Genomic DNA, 25,576 nt, shown 5'->3' with positions numbered 1-25,576 from the left:
TGTTGTAGACAATTTTAATTGGCTGGTATCTTGAGAGTTCTTCACGTTTTTAGTTGGGCGGCAGAGGAAGACGTATAGTTCGTGAAGTCTGTATTATGGCTGGGAACAGAAGCGAAGGGGCGTGGTGGGGTAATCAAAAGTTTAATGAGTCTATAAAACTTTGGCATGCACAATTAGAATCGGTGAAGTGATGGTGAGTTGTGTGGAGATAGGAGAAAACACGAGTTTCTAAAAAAGAGAAAACTGACGGAAAAAAAGAAACAAAGTTAAGACAAAAATAGAAGTATTATGAAAAAAAAACTGAAATATTTCGAGCCAGAAGACAAACAAAGGAAGATATATGTGAACACTAGAAATAATTATATACACACGCATGAACAAATATATATATATATATATATATATATATATATATATATATATATATATATATATGTATATATATATAGTTATAAAAATATATATGGCGGTTAAGCTACACAGAATATTCCGCGTTTCATCCAATCTAGGATTCTTCAGGCTTATGCGAGAATTTAGTGGTTTTCTCGCGTTTTGATATACGCACCTTCTATTGAGTTTTTAGTTAACCAATCAGGTTTCTAATATTCAGCGCACCCTTCTTAATCAGCAAATGAGCAGCCACTTACAAGACAAAAGCCCAGTTGACCTCTGGTCGACTCGTCCCTTTCTGTGTGCTATTTAGCATAGATATCTAGTGTCTTGACGTGTTTTAAATCTAGGTTAAATGTTTTTTTGTTTTTTAATATGTTAGTTTATATATATATATATATATATATATATATATATATATATATATATTTATATATATATATATATATATATTTTAATTATATTTAATCCCAAACAAGGCAAATTGACACTTTGGTAGGGGGCTACTATCAGGGGCAACAACTACTGGGGTACTATGTAGGGATTTGGGCAGCAAGATGTCGGTTCACGTTACACTTGAACTTCTGCACTGTTGGGGAAGCAGGGACCTGGAATGGAATTGCAGAGTCTAGCGGTTCTGGGGAAGAAATTATTAGAGTAAAAATATCTTTTACATCTAGGGATCTCTAGAGTGTGGGGGTGGGATTTAGCAGCCTGTCGGGTTTGTCGAGGGTGCTCACGTCGTGGGGGCACAAGTGATTGCAGTTCGTCAGAGCATTCACCACAAAAATACTTGTAGAAAAGGCAGAGGGATGCAACATTTCGTCGATGGGACAGGGGCTTAAGCTTAGACGCCAGTTCAGGGCCTATCAGGTTTGCGACTCTCTTTTGAACCTTGTCAAGGAGCGAGAGACTAGTAGCAGATGCACCAGCCCAGATGTGACATCAATACTCCATACATGGGCAAATGGTGGCCTTATAGAGGTACAGGATACTTTCGGGTGTTAGTAGTTTTCTAGCACGGTAGAGAGAGCCCACCTTTCTTGCAGCGGCCCTGGCAATGCCTTCAATGTAATTGTTCCAACTCATGCTTCCTGTGAAAGTTAGGCCAAGGAGTTTGAAAGATGTACTCTTAGATAAAGAGTTGTTGGCCATTGCTATAGGTAGTAGAGAGGGTTTCTTGTAATTATTGAATGAAACTAGTTTAGTCTTGGCGGAATTTAACGCGACCAACCACTTTTGTCCCCATTCCACCAGATTTGAGGTCTTCCTCTAGTGTTTCTGCAATTTCTTTAGAAATGTATTCATTCGTCTTCCTGTCGTGCCTGTCATAGAGTGTAGTGTCAGCAGCATATATACCCATCTCAGAGGCAATTTTGTCGGGGAGGTCATTTTTGAATATCAGGAACAATAGAGGTCCAAGGATAGAACCCTGGGGCACCCCCGCATTTATATCATATTGTTTAGATGTACGACCGTCGAGGACAACCTGGATTTTTCTTTTATCTAAGAAGGATTTAATTATGTTAAGTATTCTACCAGTGATACCGTATGATCTAATTTTCCTGAGGAGACCCTCATGCCATACCCCGTCAAAAGCCTTAGATATATCTAGAGCTACCGCTCTGCCCTCTCCCGCTTTGTCCAGTGAATGGTATATACATTCAGAGATCACAGTGAGGATGTCTGCTGTGGAACGGGGTTGTCTAAATCCATATTGTTTGTCAGTCAGAAGTTTAGCATCTGTAAGGTGATGGACTAGAGCATAGTTTATTAAGGTCCCAAATATTTTGGCAAAAAGTGGCACGAGGTTAATGGGGCGATAATTTGATGGGTCAGTCCTTTCGCCAGAATTCTTGAATGCTGGTACAACAGAAGCAGTTTTCCAACAGCCCGGAAAGCAAGCTTCATTAAGGCATTTGTTGTAGAGTTTGGAGAGAACTAGAGCTACTTCGGCTGAGCACTTTTTTAATATCACAGCTGGGATAAGATTCGGTTCACATGCTTTTGAAATGTCAAGGTTTTTTATGATAGAATGCACCTTAGCAGGGGTGGTTTTCAGATCGTCTAGCATGGCGTCTGTCCGCATAGGAAAGTCACGTAGGGGGTGATTGGAAGTGTGCAGTTTGGAGTTTGAGGAAAACCGACTGGCAAGCATGTTAGTCTTGTCGGTTGCTGAGCAAACAACCTCGTGATTGTTGGTTAGTGGGGGAATTGTTGATTGTCCATCATTTACTACACTGTTGTAGATTTTCCAGAAACCTCGAGTTCCTAGTTTTTGTGCTTCGATGCGCTTTTTAGTGATTTACGTAAATTCTCTCTTAGCCGTCGCTATTTCTTTCTTAACGTTATTTCTAGCTTCTATATACTTCAGTCTGTTTTAACTGGACTGATGTCGGTTAAACCTACGGTATGCATGCTGCTTTTGAGCAATGGCAGTTGCGCAAGTCGACGTAAACCATTGGGGAGAGTGGGGCTTACTATAAAATTTCCGCATGGGAACATGCGCTTCGATTGCAGTTTTGAACCAGTCAGTGGTCTCGTTTGCACACTGTTCAGCAGGGAGAGAAAAAATATTTCTCCATGGGGCATCTCTGATTATTTCCCTGATGGCTTCCCAGTCAGCCTTTTCATAATATATCGTTGTTTTGAGCACTGACCCTTCAGTTTTAGCTCTAGAGTTAACTATGCTTTTGGTTATACATTTATTTTGAAGTGGGCAAAGTGGGCGGTAATCTACAGTTGCATTTATCTTGTTCGTTATTAGTATTTTTATTTTTATTTCTAGTATGGTTCTTGTTGTCCGGAATTGGGTTATTATTATTATTATTATTATTATTATTATTATTATTATTATTATTATTATTATTATTATTATTATTATTATTAATGTTATTTCTGCTAGTTTATTATGTGTCCTTTTTGTTAGTTTTATTTTTGTCATGGTGTCCACTTTTATTGTTTATATTGTTGTTGTTGTTGTCATTGCTTTTATTTAATATTTTGTTATTCTATGCTTTAATTATCATCACAAAATTTTCGAAGCAGCTGTAGGATAACTTTAGGTTATTTTTTATTGAAAATTTTGTGTAATGGATTGGTTGCGGGAAAGGACTTTTCGATAATTCCTAGAAATTTCTTGCTAAGTTTTCTTTTTTACTTTTGATTGATTGAGTTCTGTTCAAGATTATATTTTTTTCTTCTATTTTTAATTTTATTATAGTTATTGGTGTTTTGTTGCTTAGATTTGATATACATATTTTTGTATCCACTATTTTTGGCCTGTTTCATAGAGATGGTTGACCGGTTAAATACATTTCCATCGTTTGAGTTATTGCTGAGTCTACTTATAATCGAGTTAGGAATCTGTTTTATAATTGATGGTGGGTGATTGGATTTAGGGTTTACGTATATTGGATTAGCGTTATCTTTTAAGTAGGGTTCATGGGTGTTTTTATCTAAATTTAACGTGATGCTCAGGAAGCTTGTTATTTTTATGTTAGCTAATACGTCTACTTTTAGGCCTTCTTTTTACATTTCCTTGTGTATGATTTTCTTAAAGTTATCTCCGTTGACTTTTTTGGGGTCTTTTATTATAGCTAGTCCATTATCTCTATATAGGCCGATATCCGCAGTATCAAATATGCTTGTGAGGGTATATAGAATTAATAATACCACAATATCTGATACCTCTACAGAATCCAGGTGACCCGTCGCAAAATCAAACGAATTTGTCATTTTAAAATAAGGATAATCGGTGAATAAATAATGGAGATATCAAATATAGTGTGCACAGGGCTCGTTTTTATGGGTCACCTTGTATCATATAGTCGTTAGAAGTGTAAATTTAATAAATTGGATTACCTGAGTGGAACTGTTCATAAAGAACTTTTTACGTCTGGCTTGAAGACGGCCATATTGTAGTCAGCTAAAAATCAGCCAGACAGAAGCGAGTTCCACAGGTGGTCTAAGAAAGAAGCTTAGTTGTCCCATCTTGTGAAACCACATTAATGCTCTATTGATTCCTCGTTTTCAAAGCGCAGGAAGGAAACCTTTTTTAAAGATTTGAATATAGCGGTCTAAAGTAACCATTGCTGCTTCTTCTCCTTTTTCGAAAAAGGATGGACCAAAAATCCCGCAGTTTCCCAAACCACACCAAACAGTCACTTTTGGGCCGTGTAGTAATCACTGATGTAATTCACGAGGATTTTCTGTAGCCCAGTATCGACGGTTTTGCTTATTAACTCTACCAATGAGATGATATCGGTTTCCTCACTCATTATTAAGGTCAAATTCTCTTTTTCGTCAAACATATCGAGCATTGTTTGTCAAAAAACAAACGATGTTGGTAATGCCGCGGATTTAATTTTTGGACAGTCATAATTTTGTATAGTTCAAAGACTAGGTCTTTATGTAAGATTCGATGCACAGTGCTCTGACTTATTCCTAGTTCTGCAAAGTTGCCTAGCAGAGCGCATGGGACTTCGGGTGATTGCTTTTCTCACTCGATCCACATTTTTAGGTGTTCTGGGGGTTCTAGAAGGGCCGAGTGCTTTGGTTTTCAAGAATGAACCAGTCGTTCTTAGTGCACTAATCTACCCAAAAATGGTATTGCGGTACATTACCGCGACGACCGATGTTGGATTTTCGCTTGAAGAGACGTTGGGTATTTGTCACTGACTCCCATTTTACACGTAAGGGTCATAAGCAAACACACGGTGTTCACCACACCAGGGTAGCATGAGGACAATGGACTGAAAAGAAAAGTAATTCAAAATCAATAACTAAAACTTAATTTAAGATAAAAGACAAACATATATCAAGCTAAACGACATCTTAAGCAGGTTTTAGACTACTTTCCTACTGCATATTTATTACTAAAGGAAAATAAAGGGCGTTCTAAAAACATGTTTCCTGTGACCCACTCTGCATTACTTTGATGATCTCTTTATCAACTTATATTCTGAGTTTTTTGTGGTTATTATTCTAACTGTTCCCTAATTTAGGGGATACTACGTTATATTCGGAACTTGAATTCACCACTCTATTAAATATATGTCATCCTATTATTTCATCGAAATATTTATTTGAACGATATTCTTTGGATTATAGTTACACGCCGAAGAGTTTGTTGAAATGTTCCAGTTTTGTCTTAAGTGAACACAACAGCGACATACGGTTTTACTCCCCGGAACTTTCTCACCAATATCCTATGCTCGGAACATTTTAAACCAGCCACAGATTTACAATAAGCCCACCGAATAATTTTAGACCTGCAACCTCTACCAGACCTACGGAGGGAAAAAAAAACAGAAAATAAGTATTTAAAGAAAAAGAAGACGTTCTAAAGCAATTACTAATTAATTAATTCATTTGAATGATTAACTAGTATTTACTAGCAAGAGTACTCCTCTTCCCTTTTTTCTGATTTAGTGTCTAGCTGATGTAATAGAAGTGTATGTGCATTTTTAGAAAGTTATTTTGCATATCTGATCTCATGGTTTTTTTTTTATATATCTTACTGCTTATTGTTTCTTTATTCTTTATTTCTATTTTTGGTGTTTTGATTTTTATATTTTATTCTTTTATTTTTTGTATTGTTTTCCGGATGAAAACTGATTAAAAATTTACCATATGTATGAATATCCTATAAACCAAATTTGCTGTCTGTAGTAAAAAGTACGTTCAGTATATATATTTTTGAGAAGTGTCCTCACCCACACACATTCTACCTTTTATAATTAACATACATGTATTAACAAACAGATAAATGACAGACAAATACTTTCTCGTGTTCGACCCACTACATAACATCCCTTCCGCCTTTTTTATCGAAATGTATGGCGAAGATATACATTTTCTATTACTCACATTAACTAAGGAAATACCTGTGCTTACCCAGCTGGCAAAGAAGGCTGTCATACCATAATCCAATAAATAATAATTATATAATTAAAAATAAAATAAACCACAAATGATGCCATGTGGCGCTAATCCTTGTGACCCAGAAGGTCAACACATTTCCTATGACCCCATATCCGCCTAATAACCCAAATCAAAATTCCAGGAGCATCCTTTACTCCCGGTCGAGACTAACCGTAGTCGATAAATTCTCGACAATCAACCGAACAACAAAAATCGAGAACACGGACTATCATCGTCCCTGGCTTAACCGACCAGCTTTTCTTCCCACAGCTGGAACAAAAAAGAACTTTCCACATCACAAGCAATACCCCCTTTTTCATCATTAACTTACAATTATATTACTAATATTTTGTGGGACACACAAAAACACCTCTTCTACTCTTTATGGTGGCAGTACTCTTTTTTACAAAGTACTCGGGCATATATATTTCATTCTCCACTTCCATCTTCTCTGGAGTGATTCGTAACATATTGGCAACATTTGCTATTGTACCTATCTGCCCCTTACGCCATGTTATGGAAGCATGCCGTTGTCCCCTAAACTTTATTAACAACTAGACGCCGGACAGAATATCTTCCGTTCTCTGCTATGTCGGATAAACTTTGCTTTTCCAAAGTCCGTAACCTCAATCTGCCTTCAAGACACACAGCTTCGCGGAAAACACCAGATTTTCACACATGAAGCACGCAACTTTGCTCTTTATTGGTTCTATTCGAGATCAACAGAAATCATAAATAAAAAAAAATAAAATTCGAATCATTCCTCAAAAAACAAAAAATGAAATAAATAACCGCCAACGTAATTCAGCACCTCTCTAACATTCTAATGTATGCTGACCATACGTTACCAAAAATAAATTTTACTCAAGACTATTTTGTTCTTTCAATTTCTTCCTCTAGTTTATTTAACTCAGTATCTATTTTTAAAACTGAACTTATTTGGTCAAAAGGTCATTCATGTCGGTTTTATTTATTCTGCACCATCTTCACACTTGAGTGGTCGAAACACAATGGTCCAGTGTCATCATGGTTTTCTATGCATATACATACATAACATAATCTGCATCTTTCCTTTTATTAAGTATTCTTGTTACCAATCCTCGTTTTACTCAATGCTCTTTTCTTTCGCTTTTGAAATTATTTCTAGTGATCTCACTTTAATCCGTTTTAATTACTTCTTTCCCTGAATCTTTCAATTTTCTACCTAAAATGTGTATATAATCGGTATTGTTTCCTTTTACGTTAATATTGGAAAATGCTTTTCTCTCTTTTTTTGATGAGAAGCATTTCGCTTTAAAATTTCATGGCCTAAATAGATGCTTTCTATCATTTCCCTTTTACTTACTTAAATCAACTGTATCATTGTTAATATGATAATTAAATATTTTTTTAGTGTAACTGTAAATATTATTTCTCGATCTTATAAATTGCTTTTTAATTTTAATCGGGTATAGATTTATTTATCAAGAAAGGTAGCCCGTATGCTTCAGAGGAAATCTATTTTTTCAAGCTTACCTTATATATATATATATATATATATATATATATATATATATATATATTCATTATTTCATTATTTCTTTATTACTGTATTCATATTAAAAAACATTAGAAATCTGTAACGAAGTTATACAGAATTTATATGCATATATATATATATATATATATATATATATATATATATATATATATACATATAAATATACATAAAGTTGCCATAATCAAAAATCTTTTAAACCGTGCTAAAATGATTTCTTCTACGAAAAAAGTACTACTAATAGAAATTAAAAATATCAAACAGGTTCTTATAAATAATTACTTTCCGAATTATATTGTTGATCAACAAATTAAACTATTGTTACAGTCCCCTAAAAACCTTAACAGCAATACTAGTCAATCTTCTAACACTAACACTATAGACATATTTTATAAAAACCAAATGACACCAAATTTTAGAGTGGAAGAAAAAATAATTAAAAGCATCATACATAGATATACAGCACCTCTAGAGAACAATTCTAAGATTAGATTTATTATATACTATAAGAAGTATCGAACCCAGAACCTCATCGTTAAAAATAACTCCTCGCCGGCGACAGAAATGTTGGAGCAAAACAATATTGTGTACACATTTCAATGCCCCTTAGGAGAGTGTAACTCTGAAAATAAAAACGCATATATTGGACATACAAAAACAACATTGTCGCGTCGATTAACGATGTATTTGAACAGTACTTGCTCAATATACCAGCATTAAACAAATCAACATAGCTGTCCCCCCTCTAATCTTAGAAAGGTCCTCGTGGACAACACAAGGATTTTGCAACGAGAAAGTAATTGTAAAAAAATTAAAAATACTTGAAGCACTATATATAAAAACCCAGCACCCATCTATAAATAGCATTAATTTTGAAAGTAGCAATAATGTGCTGAAATGTTTAGCATAACCAGTATACGACTGGTTTTACTAACATTGCCTTTTATCATCCTAATTTTTAATCGAGTTTTTTATCACTCGTAAATGTATATTTTAATCGACTTTTCATTGACTCTTTTTAACATTCGTAACTATATATTTCACTTCTATTTTTTATATTTTATCTATACCTGATGATGATTCAAGAAAGAATCGAAAGCGCTCGTGTGAACTATGGAACATTTGTAAATACCTTCCATCTTGAAGTTAAAAAAATCTTACGAAAGATCGAAAAAATGAAAAAAAGAATCATTAAGCAAGGTATCTCTGTTGTTTTTAATAATGTTTGCCTGAATGAAGGAATGCTGCCTAAATACACTAATATATATATATATATATATATATATATATATATATATATATATAACGGGGAAACAAAAGCAGGAGACACAGAAACAGTGTAAGAGACATTGAGAGAGGAAGACTGAGAATCCGTTTCTCATTGGTTGATTGCGTAACGGTTGGACCGTTAAAAACGAAGACCGACAACATTAAAAAAGTAAAAATGCTAGAGTGAATCACAGCGGGTTTCTAAGAAGGTGTTAACTTATGTCCGATCGAATAAAGCTGTGTAAGTCTGCGAAAAGTGTAAGACGTTGCGAAATTTGAAACTCTTAACAAGCAAGTATACGATTAGTGAGGACACAACCTGTAACAGGAAACTGTCTCTTATGTATAAAAGTAAAAGAAAAGGATTGTAAAAATAATAGTGCCGTGCTTCCTTTTTTATATTTGTCATTTTATATGTTTTTTGTCGGTATTTTTCCTGTTAAAATGATATTCTTTTTTCTATTTAGCATATTTTATTAAAATACCTACACACGTATCAAAATAAGAAAAATCCAGACTAAAACAACGATTAAATTTAAAATGAAGAGTTAGAAAATAAAATGAAACTAAAATTTAGCGGAGAATTTTTAAGAAAGAAATAAAAGTTTGACAACATATACAGAAGAAATAACTTTTTTTTGATGAATTGATAATAGACCAAAAATAAAATGCAATAAGAAAATTTTGAAAAAGGGAAGTGACTTTCTGAGAAACAAGTTAAGGGAGTAAAGAAAAAAGTTTTTCTTGCTTTTTTAGTTCTTTTTATTTCATATGTCAGGTGAAAGTTTGTTTTAATAATATCCAAAATTATTCTCGTTCACTTCATTATTACTCTCTCATTCTATTATTTTAATTATCTAGTTAAATATGTAATAGGTGGGTGCAAAAATAATGTCGTTTCTGACGTTACACTACAAAAGATTATAAATCCTTTCATAGTAAACTTTATCAATCGAGAGAACCATTACAACCGACAATTTTTTTTCCAACGAGAAACAAGTTCATTTATCCCATTATCACAGAAACCCGGAGTTCTGGAAGATGAAGTCATTGAAAGCCAATTCGGCATAATCTCGGCCTTTTAAGCATTTTTCGCGCAGGAAGTTGTCGAGATGCTTGAAAAAGTGATAATTGGAGGAGGAGAGGTCCGTGAATATGCCAGAGGATGAAAAATCTCGTAGCGAAATTCGTTCAGCTTCTGCAGAGTCAGTTGAGCAACATACTGGCGAGCGTTGTCAGACCCTTCATATTGATCAATATTGGGCACATACGTTAAAGCTTCTGGTGCATTTCGTTAATTTGTCGGCATTACTTCTCCGCTGATATCGTTTCGCCCGGATTCAAGAAACTGTGATGGATAAGACCGACCGCAGACCACCAAACAGTCACCATAACGTTCTTTGGGTGCAATTTCGGCTTCGGGAAGTGTTGTAGAGCTTTTTGCGGCATCCAACCACTGTGCTGAACGTCGCCGGTTGTGGTACAGGACCCACTTCTCATCACACGTCACAATCCGCTCGAGAAATGGGTCTTTTTTGTTGCGTAGTAAGAGCGCTGGAGACACCCCAAAACGATAATTTTCTTTATTATCGTTCAATTCATGCGGCACCCATTTATCCAACTTCTTTTACCTCCCTATTTGCTTTAAATGGCGAACGACTGTTGAGTGGCCGACCTCGAGTTCAACTGCAACTTGTGTTATTTTGTGAGGATCAGCTTGAATAAAGGCTTTCAAATGTTCGTTATTACACGCGGTCGGTCGGCTGCGATCGTCTTCATCTTCGAGGCTCTTGTCAGCATTACGAAATTTCTTTAACAACCGTTCTGCCACACGTTCGTTAATGGTTCCTTGCCAAATGCATCATTGATATCAAGAGCTGTCTCGGTAGCGTTTCGGGCTAGTTTGAACTGGAACAAGAAAATCGTGGGTATTTGAATTTTGTGTATGCTGTCGAAAAGGCTGCAAAAAATAAATAAAATAAAATAAATGAAGAGATTGAGAACAGTAACGAATAACACAATTCGAGAGAGCGAAAATCGCGCTTAAAAATGATATATAGCATGAATATATATATATATATATATATATATATATCAATGAATTCATTCAGAAATCATATATAAAAGTAACATATGTAAGAAAACGATATTCTTTTTGCACCAACCAAATATAATTGTTTCTTTTGCGTTTATTCTTCCTCAAAATAGAAATAGGATTATAAGAAGCGACAATAAGAGAGGGTAATGTGACTGACCTTGATTATTAATAAAATATGAGAAACTTATGGAAATTTGAGTATACAATGAGAACGGGAATCAAGCAACGTAAACGTTATTAAGAAAAACTTAATAAGAAAGTTGTCAATTAGGGGTAAAATCCAAATTACGTACAATTAGAATATATAAATATATATATATATATATGTATATATATATATGTGTATATATGTGATGTATATGTGTGTCTGTTTGTGTAAAACTAGATAAAAAATAACGAATTTACGTAGTAAAATGTATTTTATGAAAAGCAATTACCAAAACTAAACAAGGTTCGATATTCAATATGAAAATCATTGAATAAATATTTAACAAATTAAAATAAGGCTATAAATAAACAAAAATATGAATGGGAGGTATGTCACACTGTAATTTAATATAAATTTTGGAGCAAAACATGGAAAAACAGACGCACATTTACAGAGATTTACAGTAGGTAGGGAATTATTTATAGTGCAATCGAATTGTCTACCTATATAAGAGTATATACGGCATAATCACGTTTGACACAGCGCTTCCTGTCAGATCACCGAAGTTAAGCAACGATGAACCTGGCCAGTACCATATGGGTGACAATTTAGGACTTTCAGGTGGTGTGTGTACTCTCCGCTTATCTCGGTATTGTTTTCAGTCATCGTGGAATTTTCCTTGCCACTGGGCTCAAGCAGTGCCGATTCAGGATAGGTGTGGGTTGGGATTGTTCAACACTTGCCACACAATTATCTGCGCAGCTGCCCCTACAGGGGGTATCCTTTGTCTTTCGAAACTGAACGGAGGCATCGCATATATAAGTCAAATTCATCCTAGCATTGAATACTGCTATTGCATCGGTAGAAGTATCGCTCGATACCCTTTCTCTTGTTTTCTGTTCGCTAAAGCGGAGTTCTCACTAAAAAAAAGCGTTGCAATTTTTTCTCTTCTGTGTTGTTATTTCCATGAAAGATGCTCGATTTAGCTTTAGTCTTTTACAACTTTTTATCATATCAACTGCAAAGAGTTTTCTTTTCGGAATTTCCGTGAACAGAAGTTCTAGTAGTGGATGATATTACCACGAGATTACTTTCACATGATCATCTTCAAGTCCAATAAATAGTTTTCATAAACCTTACTCTGTAAACAATCTGTATTCATTATTCTGATAATGTCAATCCTCTCATAATATTTATTATCGTCAATCTGTTCATGTTAATAGCTCTTATGCGCTAGTCGCATTAACCTGGTAGTCAGTCATTTAAAAAATTTAAAAATCAAAACGAAAACGTTAAAGAGGTATCGAAAAGAAAAGGCGGTTGAAAGGAGTAAATTAATGAGTAAAAGAAATAAATAGAGAGAAGAGGAGGGAGAAAAAGAAGGAAAACTATGATGAATAAAGAATAGAAAGTAAAAGAACGACGAAATGTAAAGAAATAAATATAGACTGAAAGGAAGAATAGGAAATACAAAACGGAAGTTATGTTAAACTAAAAGACGAGAAAGATCAGTTCGAAAAGCAGTTCGAGTGGAAGCAACCAGCAGTAAATAGTAGTGGCGCCATCTGCCGACTCATTTGTCCTTTGATGTTGTCTTACTTTATTTGGGCCACCCTTCCCCCCATCGCCCACTTTGTTCAAGAATTGAAAATACAAGAATTTCAGCTGCAAACAATGAAATTATTTCAAGTTTTGTTTCTCCTGCTTATTTGCGGATTTTTACTTCCTCTTCTCTCATTATTTCATCGTTCGCCATTTTTTTCAACTCTTTATTTTTAATGTGACCATAAAATTTCATGACATGAGTTGTCTGTCGGTCGGTCATAACGTCACCTCAAAGTTGAAAATAAAATTGCCTTTGATTAGTAAAGCGGAAATTGTAAATAATAAAATGTTATTTACTTTGTCAAACTTAACTTTGCAATCTTACTACTAAAAAGGTTACCCGTTGGGTCCCGCATTGATACCAGTTATATTTTGTTAGTGTCAAGAATGACTAAGTTTGCAAAACAAGTGAATATGAAAATTTTTTTAAAAAAATTACATTGTATTCCTGTCATGTTATTTTCTGTTAATTATAACGGACTAGTTGGACGTTCGATGTTGCCCGGTCGTACAATATTCTTAAACATGATGATATAATTTATGCAGATAGCGTATGTATTATTATAGAATAAAAACTCTATTTAATATTATATATTACGCCGGAATAATTTGTCCAATGGACAAATTCGACAAAAAAAAAAAGAATTTTAATAATAATGATTATGTCGTGTATCAAATTCCGTCTGTGTTTATTTACAATATAACATTAGCTAATATTTGGGTTTTACGATCTTAAAAATTGTCTTTCTTTGCTTATGAATAAAAAAGTAGAAAGTTTACAGGGGAATATTTTACGTTACCCATTCAAGGTTGCATCAGTTTAAAAACCAACATGAATTCATTTTGTTAAAGAACAGCCGTCTGTTCTTGTAAGTAAGTAAATATGAGACGGGATAGCTGAGGATTCGAACTTGCTAAGCTAGGATTGGAATTTAGAATTCCGATCATAAGTTGAAATAAATGATACGGAATGTTATTGAAAATGGAATGTCAAATTACCATTGTTTCGTTCATATAAAATAGTTAGATATCTGTTTATTGAAAAAGGAATGTAATGATGTAATTTTGTTTCTCTTAAAGAAATTAAATTAAAATAAGGAATTTAAAAACAGACAATGGAAAATATTTGTAAAATGGGTTAATAAAAAATTAGGTTAGAGAGTCGGCTTTATAGAAACGTGGGGAACAATGCATGTCAGGCCACGAGTATGATATGCACGTATTTAGTCATGCAATGACGTCATGAGTTCTCAATATAGAGAGCTTTAAGCGGTCAGTGAGAAGTCAGCCAGTCAGGGGAAAAGAAAGGAGTAAGAGACAGAGCTGAAATCGAACCTTGGAAGCGGAGAGGAGAAGAAAGAATCATATAGAGACTTGAATTCCTTGATGCAAAGCCGTTGACCGGTCGAAAATGGAATAAACGAATATCATCATATTTTTGTATCTGCGTCTTCGTGTTATGTTATTCAACAGGAAAGGTATTGTCAATTTATATTATAAGAACTTTGTGAAAATCATCATCTCAAAAATAGGTAAAGAAATATATGTGTCAATGTTATAGAAACACTCCCATTCACAGAACTGTCAAACAGTATAAATGTCAAACACACTATCTCTCGGTCTATCTATCTATATATCAAATCTCCTCTCATTGTGTATTACGTGCCGTCGGCTCTCCTGAATTAATTAGTACCTTGTCTCTTTATATATAAGACCTGTCTCTATCTCACAACATGAACACTCTAACACGAACAACAAAGATATAATATACGTCATCCCTTCTAAGATAACCCCTATGCAACATACATGTAATTTGGTGCCGTATCGTGACCAGTCCACTCATACAAGGGTGGGTTTGAAAAAAAGAAACTTCGGTTACCACGGAAAATCACAACGTTTTAGGGTCCATCATATGAATACCATGAGAATAAATACTAGACGATATGAAAAAAATAATTAAGAAAAAAAAGAAAAAGAAATACGCACACACACATATACACAATTAACAAAAAGTATACAAGAATAAAAGGGCAAATATACAGCAAAAGAAAACAGTAGTAATGAATAAAAAAAATTGTCACCATGCATAATTCAATCATAAAAGAATTGTTTAAAATTAATTGAATAAATATACACGCACATACACAAATGTTTTGACGTGTGCTTTCAAAAGCAAACCATAAATAGTATTCATTGTTTGAAATATATTTTTAAAACACGCAGTTCGCAAACACACAGAGAAAAAGAGGTCAGTGTGTTGAAATCGGATCAAAAAGTACGAATTGTTGACATTTTTTTCAGGGTCGCTGTACTTTAATGATAATCAGAACAAAAATACCTATATCGTCAAAAAAAAATGCAAAACGCATTTTCTGTTAATGCGTTTTAATTGTTTTGTTTTTGAAAAAAGGGATAACTTGTTTTGTAGTTTTGTTGTTAACGGACTTTGTGTTACGGAAAATAACTTTTTTCTTTTCTTGAGAAAAGTTACAACAATTTTGTGAAAATCATACTTTTAATGTATAATGTAATGTTTTTTTGAAAATGTTTTATATATTGTAAAATGTCTTGTATGTATGTAAATGTTATTGTATTTTTGCGAAAGGTATTCAAAGTCATGATTAGGTATATACATTAGGATTGAAATGATTTACAAAAAAAAATGATACTGGTAAAATGGTTGTCCTAGAACAAATTAGAATTTTAGAGGGGACAAAAATAAAAATTACGTAAAGGGGTATTTTTGAGAAGTTTTTACATATGTGATAAGCCAAAAGAGGGATTTTCTTTTTTTAATAATTTGCTTTTTGTAATTTTTTAAGTCCATAAATATTTTTCGCAAGAAGAGTAGCTTGCCAGGAAAGCATTAAAGATGCCCGTTCGGAGAATAAAACAGACTCTTTTGGGAAATTGAGTGCTTGAGAAAAAGCTGGTCGCATGTGACGATTCCAAGCAGGAGGTAAGATTTGGCTTAATTAATATGAGACAATCGTGGAGATGATACGAGAATCCTTAAGGGTACCAAGACCTATGAGAGGCAAATCGCATATTACTTAATGAGGTGAGAGAAAAGTAAAATATACCGTAGGTACGTAAGAAGATATATCTTATATGTTTTTAGAGATGCATGAATGCGGGATATCTCTGCTGGATCTTGAGGGCTCTGATGAGAGAAAAAATCACAAAAATCGGGCCATTAGCTAAAATTTAGGCGCAGATAGGAATCATGGCGCAAAGGTTGAGGGTTAATTAGTTAAGGGTGGTAGTCTCCAAAGTTATTTACATGGGAGTTGTTTAGTGAAGGACTATCAGTATTTATATTATTAGTACTGCTATTAATCAAGCTTATTAGATGAGTGGAATGTTCAAGTTCATTGGCATTTGCTTGACCAAAGATTGGCTGTTGGGAAAGATTAGTGGTGTTTCTTTAAAGGGGTTTAGATGGCATCTCAGTAACAGTGCATGAATAAATCACATCTTTATCACATAGATACAGTTAATATTGAGAGGACATTCTTCTTTTTTGACAATTACATTTAATTTTCTTGGTCAATGGAAAAGGAATTGCTTAAGCATCTTTTATTTTCTCGTAATTAGAGGTTATGATTGTCTGGGCTAAATTAGGCATTGTAGCGTATGATATCTTGATAGAATTTGCAATGTCCCTGATAGCATTCACTAATAATATACATTTTCGATGGATTAGACAGGGCATTTTTCCTCTAATTACTATAACTTAAAAGTAAAACAAGGAATTAAGACATTAATGCCTCTAAGAATTTAAAACTTAGTAGGTTGCATTGTGATGAAACAAAAACGCGACATTACTTTCTTTCCAACATAATCAAAACAAAGCAAGACTAATTTAATTTCATATACACATCCAGCATTTTGAATTACTTACAGCTAGATTACTAAAAAACACAGAAATTGCATCATAACTTTTCAATTTCTAAAGCAATATGTTGTTATCAAACTTCACCCACTTTATGTTATAAACGCTATACACACTAAATACAAACGGTCTGTTTATTTTTTATTCGTTTGAAAACAGAAGAAAGGTATCCATTTATCATCACAAATATAACAAGTATATTTTCTAATAGGACCCTTCTTTAAATTAACCAATCCGAGAGAGTCTTGAAATTGAAAGACTAAACGTTTGTAAACATAATTTTGGTTCGTTCATTTTTCATTTCTTTCTCAGAGTGTAATATTAATTTCTTTACACACAGAGTGACCCAAAAAACGGGGCCCGTGTACACTTTATGTGATATCTCCATTATTAATTCACCGATTGCTCTTATTTTACAGGACATGGCAGAATCAACGACCATGAGTACACCAAGATCTCAGTGGGAGCTGGGACAAAGAATACACCATATTAAATTTTACTACAAGACAGGTTCGTTTAAGAAAACCCAGGACAGTTTCATGCGTCAGTTCGAATGTGAAAAGGCTCCATCCAAAAGCAGAATTCAGAACTGGGTGGACCACTTCGAGAAGTATAGGACAGTGGAGAACCTCAACGCTACCAGAGAGAACCGTCCAAGCCACTTGGGACATCCCAAGAAGCGAACAGCCGAGAACAGTCGAAAGAGTGAGAGTCTCTCCAGCAGTCCGAAACGCTCTGTGCGTAAGCGAAGTCAGTCCCTCGGTATATCCCGTGTGACTTTCAGGAGAGTGTTGGTGAACGATATCATGGCTTACCCATACAGAATACAGACACTGCAGATCCTTACAGACTCAGCCAAGAAGCAGAGAAGGGCTATGGCAGTTGGGATGCTCGAGAAGATCGAGGAGACACCAAGTTTCCTTAACCCTCTTTTGGACCTCAGATGAAACCCACTTCCATCTTGATGGAAAGTCGAACTCCAACACAAATGTCTTCTGGGGGTCCTTCATACCCAATGAAGTAGCCACCAAGCCCCTGCACTCTCCTAAGTGCACGGTGTGGGCTGCAATCTCGGCCAGAAGCATCATCGGGCCAATCTTCATCGAAGAATCTGGCGCAGCAGTGACAGTCACCAAGGAACGGTATGTGGAGGTCCTCAAAACCTTCAAGAGTGAGCTCCCGTCGCTCATGAGCAACTTCTGGTTCCAGCAGGACGGAGCAAGTTCTTACACCTCAAACCTTTCCCGAGATTTGCTGAAAGAGAACTTCGGGGGCTTACTGATCAGTCTCAAGACTGATTTTGAGTGGGCAACCCATAGCCCGGACCTAAGCCACCCCCCCCGATTTTTTTCTTTAGGACTATCTTAACACAGAGTCTACGCAGGGAAACCCAGAACCATCACGTAACTCAAGGAAGCCATCAGGGAGAAAATGAGAGCTATTACCAATTCGGTCTGTAAGAACGTCATGGACAACTTCGTGCTGCGCCTCAGGAAATACACGGAGCTAAATGGGGTCATTTAGAACATATGCTGTAGAACGGATAAAAAAGGTCAAAGACCCTAGTGTTTTGATGTGATGTTTTGAATATAATAAACTAGTTATGACCAAAGTTTCATTTCCTTCGGACAAAACACTAGGAAACGGGGCCTAATGAGAGTGTGGGCCCGTTTTGGGGGGGTCACCCTATATACATATAGTCAGTATGATTTGAAATAAAGATTATAGTACTGGACAAATCGGTAAACAATGATCATCGGTTAAATTGACCCTATACGTTTGTATGTGTTTTTATGTGCATATAAGCATGTAAGTATAGGTGTATGTGTGAATGCATATATGGGTTATTTTTTAATGAATTAATTTCCCATAATTACTGATAAAAAACTATGGAGAAGAACTTAAATGCCTATTAGATACGATTCTTTAGTATCTAAGGTGTCTCTGTACAAGGGTCTGTTAGGACAAACTGGTATAAGGATACTTTCTCTCAAAGTAAACCCTGACTAAATGTTAAAAAATACTATCCGCAGCACAAATAAGATTACCGCACCATCGCCAATTTGCACTGGATCGAGCACTTTATTCCAGTAAAAACCTAAAGTTATATACTCCAGCCAACTAAATGAATCATTGTTTTGGAATCCAGTAAGATTATGAGACTACAAGAAATATATAATATTACATATTTAAATGGTCAATTGGGAGAGGAAATTATGTCCCTGTTATGATTTAATTTGTTGTTAAGAGTTATCCCCCTTGGGATTGACATTCATAATAAAAGCGCCCTCTGTTTCATTTTCCCGCTCGATCCTTTCAAGAGCGTACGTGTATTTTACAGTTAATAAAACCTTTCTAAAAGGCAATTCTTTACTTACTGATACTATTCACTTCAATTTTATTAACTGTAAAAAAAAAAATAAAAAAAAGAATGGATCGAATCTTACGTCCCGACAGATTCGAGGTGGAACCTACATGCCCTAATTCCGAAAAATCCTATAGGCATTGGAAATTAACCCTCCAGAATTATATCCGCTCACATAATAACGGATTAATCGAAAACACTTTAGATAATTTCTTTGCCTTGATCAATTGTATTTCAGCCTCTGTTTTCGATTTAATAAGCGATAAAACCGACTACGATAGTGCATTAAGAACATTGGACGCCGCTTATTTAAAACCTGAAAATATTGTTTATAATAGATATCGATTGATGACGACGAAGCAACAAACAACACAAAATATAGATGCCTTCATACTACAATTGGAAATGCTTGCCAAAACATGTAACTTCGAAGCGGTTTCTGCTGAAGAAAACAAAAATCAATACATTCGGGAAGCTTTCATCGGCGGAATTTCTTCTTCGTCCATCCGACAACGACTGTTAGAAAAACCCATCCTGACTTTACAAGACACATATGCCACGGCCAGATCTCTTGAACAAGCAGAAAAGCATTCGATAAGCTACGCAAATAACTTTACTGTAGCAGCTATAAATAATCCTTCGGGCTACAATCGTATAGCTGTGACTAAAGAAAATATGCATCCAAAAGGGGTTTGTTTTTTCTGTGGAAAATCACGTCATCCTCGATATTTATGTCCTGCACGAAACGCCGAATGTAAAAAATGCAAAAAAAATGGTCATTGGGCTAAAGTGTGTAAATCTTCTATTTCTAACACTCATACTGCTGTTCTTTATGACGACTCTGACTACCCCTCACCTTCTCTATCCTGACTAGGAACTAACTCCAAAGATGTCACATTCACTCAATGCCAAATTAACGGGCACTTCGTGAACGCTATGGTGGACTCCGGCAGTGTAAAAACATTCATTAATGAAAATACTGCTAAAAAACTTAAACTCTTCACAATACCTAAAAACAAAACTATAGCTCTGGCTGCTTCCGATCAACATGCTAAAATAACTGGCGAAGCTGTCGTGGATTTAATACTGAAAGATAAAACCCATTCTGGAATAACAATTGAAATCATTGAAAACCTTTTCATTGATTTAATAATCGGAAAAGATATTTTAAAAAAATATAAAAAAGTAACACTTAAATTCGACGGTTCTAGAGACAAACTTATAATTGGAGCTATAAACACGAATAATTTTTTTCCTACCATAAACGTTCCACCCCCTCCTCTCTTTTCTAATCTTTCTCCTCATACTACTCCTATTGCGACAAAATCCCGACGTTACACTTTTGCCGCCAACAAATTCATAAAAGAAGAGACTGCTAGAATGTTGAAAGAAGGCATAATTGAACCTTCGATATCTCCGTGGCGAGCGCAAGTTCTTGTAACTTCGAATGAGAAACATAAGAAAAGAATGGTAGTCGACTACAGCGATACCATTAATAGATTCACGGAACTAGACGCTTACCCAATGCCTAATATCAATAAGATGGTAGACGACCTTGCTCAATATAACATCTTCTCTACTCTCGACCTAAAATCTACTTATCACCAAATACCTATAAATCATGCTGATCGTAAATTCACTGCGTTTGAAGTAAGTGGCAAACTTTTTCAATTTACTCGTCTTCCTTTTGGCGTCACCAATGGAGTAAGTGCTTTCCAGAGGAGCATAGACTATATTATAGAAAAAGAAAATCTAACCGATACCTTTGTGTATGTTGATAACGTAACTATATGTGGAAAAAATCAAGAAGAACACGATTACAATCTTCAAAAATACTACAAAATTGCTAAACAATATAACATCACTTTAAATGAAAATAAAAGCATAATTTCTTCTAGTTCTATTACTCTACTCGGCTACACCATAGAAAATAATCAAATAGCTCCCGATTATCAAAGACTAACACCATTACTCGAAATGCCACCTCCGCTGAATCTTAAATCTCAAAAAAGAATAGTTGGAATGTTTTCCTATTACTGCAAATTCATTAAAAAATTTTCTGATAAAATTTTATTACTAAATCAAAACAAAGAATTTCCACTACCTCCATCTGTATTAAAATCTTTTCACACATTGAAAAATGATCTAAAAGACGCCACTTTAATAACGGTAGATCCAAATAAAGAATTTGAAGTAGAAACGGACGCTAGTAACTATTGCATTGCTGCAACACTAAATCAAGAAGGTCGTCCTATTGCATTTTTTTCAAGAACTCTCAATACTAACGAAATTAAGCACCATGCAGTAGAAAAAGAGGCAGCCGCTATTGTAGAAGCTCTCCGTAAGTGGCGACATTTTCTACTTGGCAGGCACTTTAAAGTCATCACAGATCAGAAGAGCATCAGCTTCATATTCGACAATAAAAGAAAATCAAAAATTAAGAATGACAAAATATGTCGTTGGCGTATAGAATTATCCCAATACAATTTCACTATAGTTTATCGACCTGGACCTGAAAATATTGCTGCTGACACATTCTCTCGCATCTCTGCTCTTACTTACAATCTACAAGATCTTCGTGATTTACATAAACAATTATGTCATCCTGGTGTTTCAAGACCAAGCCATTTTATAAGAACGAGGAACCTCCCTTTTACTTTGGATCAAATTAAGAATATTACTGACTCTTGCTCATCCTGTCAATTACTGAAACCCAAATTCGCCAATACCAATGGAGGGACTCTCATTCAAGCCATATTACCTTTTCAACGATTAAATCTTGATTTTAAAGGCCCTCTACCTACTTCTATACATGGCAACAAATATCTACTTACTCTAATTGATGAGTATTCCCGTTTTCCTTTCGCTTTTCCTTGCAGAGATATGACAAGCAAAACCATTATCCACTGTCTAAACAAACTCTTTTCAATTTTTGGTTTGCCTGACATGATACATACTGACCGTGCTTCTGATTTCTTAGCAAGAGAAATAAAGGATTTCTTACACAAAAAAGGAATTGCTACTTCTAAAACAAGTAGGTATCATCCTGAAGGTAATGGACAGATTGAAAAACTCAACGGTACCTTATGGAAGGCCATTCAAACAACATTACATTCTAATCAAATGAAACTACCTTATTGGGAAGACATACTACCGGACGCACTTCATTCAATTAGATCATTACTTTGTACTGCCACTAATATGACTCCCCATGATAGACTATTTAAATATAGTCGTAAATCTGCTTCCGGAATTTCAATTCCTTCTTGGGTTAAACCAGGCCCAATATATATTAGAAACCACACTAAAACAAGTAAACATGACCCTCCTGTAACGCCTGCCACCCTAATAGATGTCAACCCCCACTACGCTTATGTTCAACTACCTTCTGGTACTGAAACCACTGTCAACGTTCGAGACTTAGCTCCAAACTCATCAAATGAAGAAAACTCTAATAATAATCCTACTACTTCAGAGACTTTATTTGAACCTTCTACTAATGAAAACATTGGTCATGAGGAATACAAAAATCAATCGTCTGATCTTGAAGAAAATCAGATTTCACTAAAAAATAATACTGAAAATCAGCATTCCTGCCAATTTGTGCGGAGGTCGTCCCGAGTTCGACAATTCCCTAGTAAATATAAGGATTTTGTGACTAAATACTGAAAAAACTGCAGTTTGGGTTCATATGTTATTTGTAAATAAAATGATTCTTATGTGATTGTAAAAAAAAAAAAAAAAAAATTTGTCTATAATTAATTACCCCTTACTTGAATACTTTAGGACGGGGAAAATGTTATGATTTAATTTGTTGTTAAGAGTTATCCCCATTGGGATTGACATTCATAATAAAAGCGCCCTCTGTTTCATTTTCCCGCTCGATCCTTTCAAGAGCGTACGTGTATTTTACAGTTAATAAAACCTTTCTAAAAGGCAATTCTTTACTTACTGATACTATTCACTTCAGTCCCTACATTTATTAGTAACTCACTATTTGAGATGTAAAAGAGAACTTTATGGAAATATTCGTATATCTATGGGTTTTTAAAGAGATCAAGTCTTTGCTCAAGGAAAGAGGCACGCTTTATTTCTGAGAGGTTCGACTGAAGTAAAATCAAACAAAAATCGGTTATTTTCCGTTATGGTATAAATACTTATCATACGGTACGTTAGATTGAAAAATAAATATATTAATCTTTTTTCAATTATTTTCTAGGAAGATCAAGCTAATTTTACTAGCGAATCATTCAATATTTAATAGTGATCAAATATTCATTATATGAAAGTTGGCGATAATTTCCGTTAAAATTATTTCAATAAGTCATAAAGCACAATGCGTTAGGCTGAAATGCGTGAACTGTTGCTTGATATTTCATCTGAACAAGATCATTATAATGAGTTTACTTCCCAACTATCGATAGCCATTACAAATTACACCCTACTTGAGAGTTCTATCTTCGACTCACTGGCTTTACATTCGCGGGAATATGAATTGGGACAAATACATTGAGGACATTGCGAAGGCTCCTGCAAAGAAGATGGGTTCTTCTATTGAGCTAGAAGATTACTTACTCTACCATCTGCCCCTGCATAGAGTATTGTTGCCACATCTGCACTGGTCTTCTACTGCTAGTCACTCCCTCTTGGACAGGGTCAAAAGAAGAGTCACCAGTCTAATAGGTCATTCACTGTCAACAAAACTCCAACCCTTGTCCAATCACCGCAATGTTGCATCCTTGTGTCTGTTTTGCAAGTATTTTAATGGAGAATTTTAATGCAGAACTTATTGTACTTGTCTCTCTCAACTTACATAAATCTAAAACAAACCTCTTAGCAACAAACTCACGCCTCTTCAATGTAGAAGTCCCTAAGTGCCAGAAAGCCTTCTACTCTAATAGTTTCATCCCTCGGACAGCAAGACTTTGAAATTCTGTTCTTGCTACCTATTACTCTGAGTGTACTGACATGCAGAAGTTTAAATGTAGCTTAAGCTTTCATCTTGCTAATTTCCCTTAACCATGGTACCAAATAGTAGTACCTTACGTCTAAGTAGCGATTTGCTTTTTTGGGTTGAAAGTGATTAAAAATAATGGCTGTAGGTCTGATCCCTGGTTCCGAAGTGGTGCTAGCCTACCCTCACTTTCAGCTTGTGAGACAGCGAAACAGTCTGCCCGTGGATGACTTCCCCCTATTTTATCTCGCCCGCTTCTTACGTAACGTTATGCGAAGATTTCTGTTCATCAAGAAACAAGTTTAGCAATGTAAGAGTAGAGGTTGTATTTTATATATAAATCGACATTTGAAGATATCGTTTGCCCGCGCCGATCTGATGGACCTCAAATTAGAATTGCCCATAATGGTTGTAGGTACAATCCCTTGCTTGAGATTGGTGCTAGTCTACCCGCACTCATTAGCAATGATACACTGAAACAGTAAATATGTGAAAGTACAATATATATATATATATATATATATATATATATATATATATATATATATATATATATATACACACAGGCATATACACAGGCGCACACACACACACACACACAAATATATATATATATATATATATATTATAATCCTGAGGCGAATAGGAACGTAGATTATTGAAACCTATGTAAGCAAGTCTTACAAAAAAAATTTGGGAAGTAATATTTTTACATAAGACAATTCCAGCCAAAAAGGGAATATATCAATTTACTTGATAGAATAAATGAAAGTTTATTTATTTTTTAATACTTTGCTGTGGGGGAATCACCCTCCAAATAGGCTGTTCTATCCATTATATCAACTATATACCTTTTGATCCAAGGTGTGGATTAAACACGAAAGCGACTCTTGCCTGCTCGGTGACGTTTACTACTCTTTTCATTTGTAACCTTTTTACGTTGTTGATCCAGTAATATATTGTTTAAACTCTATTCCGTTGTTCTGTTTTCTTTGTGGCTTATTGCTAGCCATAACACTGGCAACAGTGGATTCGGAGAACCTACTGACGTTTAAAAACAGTGTTTTAAAGAACTAAACACTGACGACATTGGAACCAAGGAGCATACTAAAATCGAAACCAGTAACGACATTGAAAAAATACTCCCGTTGAAATAGTATTCTAAAAATATTAACGACGTCGGACTCAAATGTTATCAAGCCTAAGGAAGTGTCTAACATAACACTTGCAACTGAAAGGTTCATGGTAACAAAAAAAAACGCAGATCATTACGGAAAAAAAAGAGTTTAAAAGAAAAAAACGTTCGTCACGACTTTCAGAGATAGCACTGCACTTTTGCAAAAAGAAAAAGGGTCGTCGCGACTTAGAAAGGAAAATGTTTATACTTTTG

This window comes from Euprymna scolopes, chromosome 2 (assembly GCF_053919585.1).
Source record: "Euprymna scolopes isolate OS-2025 chromosome 2, ASM5391958v1, whole genome shotgun sequence".
In the NCBI taxonomy this organism is placed as follows: Eukaryota; Metazoa; Mollusca; class Cephalopoda; order Sepiida; family Sepiolidae; genus Euprymna; species Euprymna scolopes.
The sequence above is the reverse complement of the archived record's forward strand: the minus strand, read 5'-3'. Positions refer to the sequence as shown.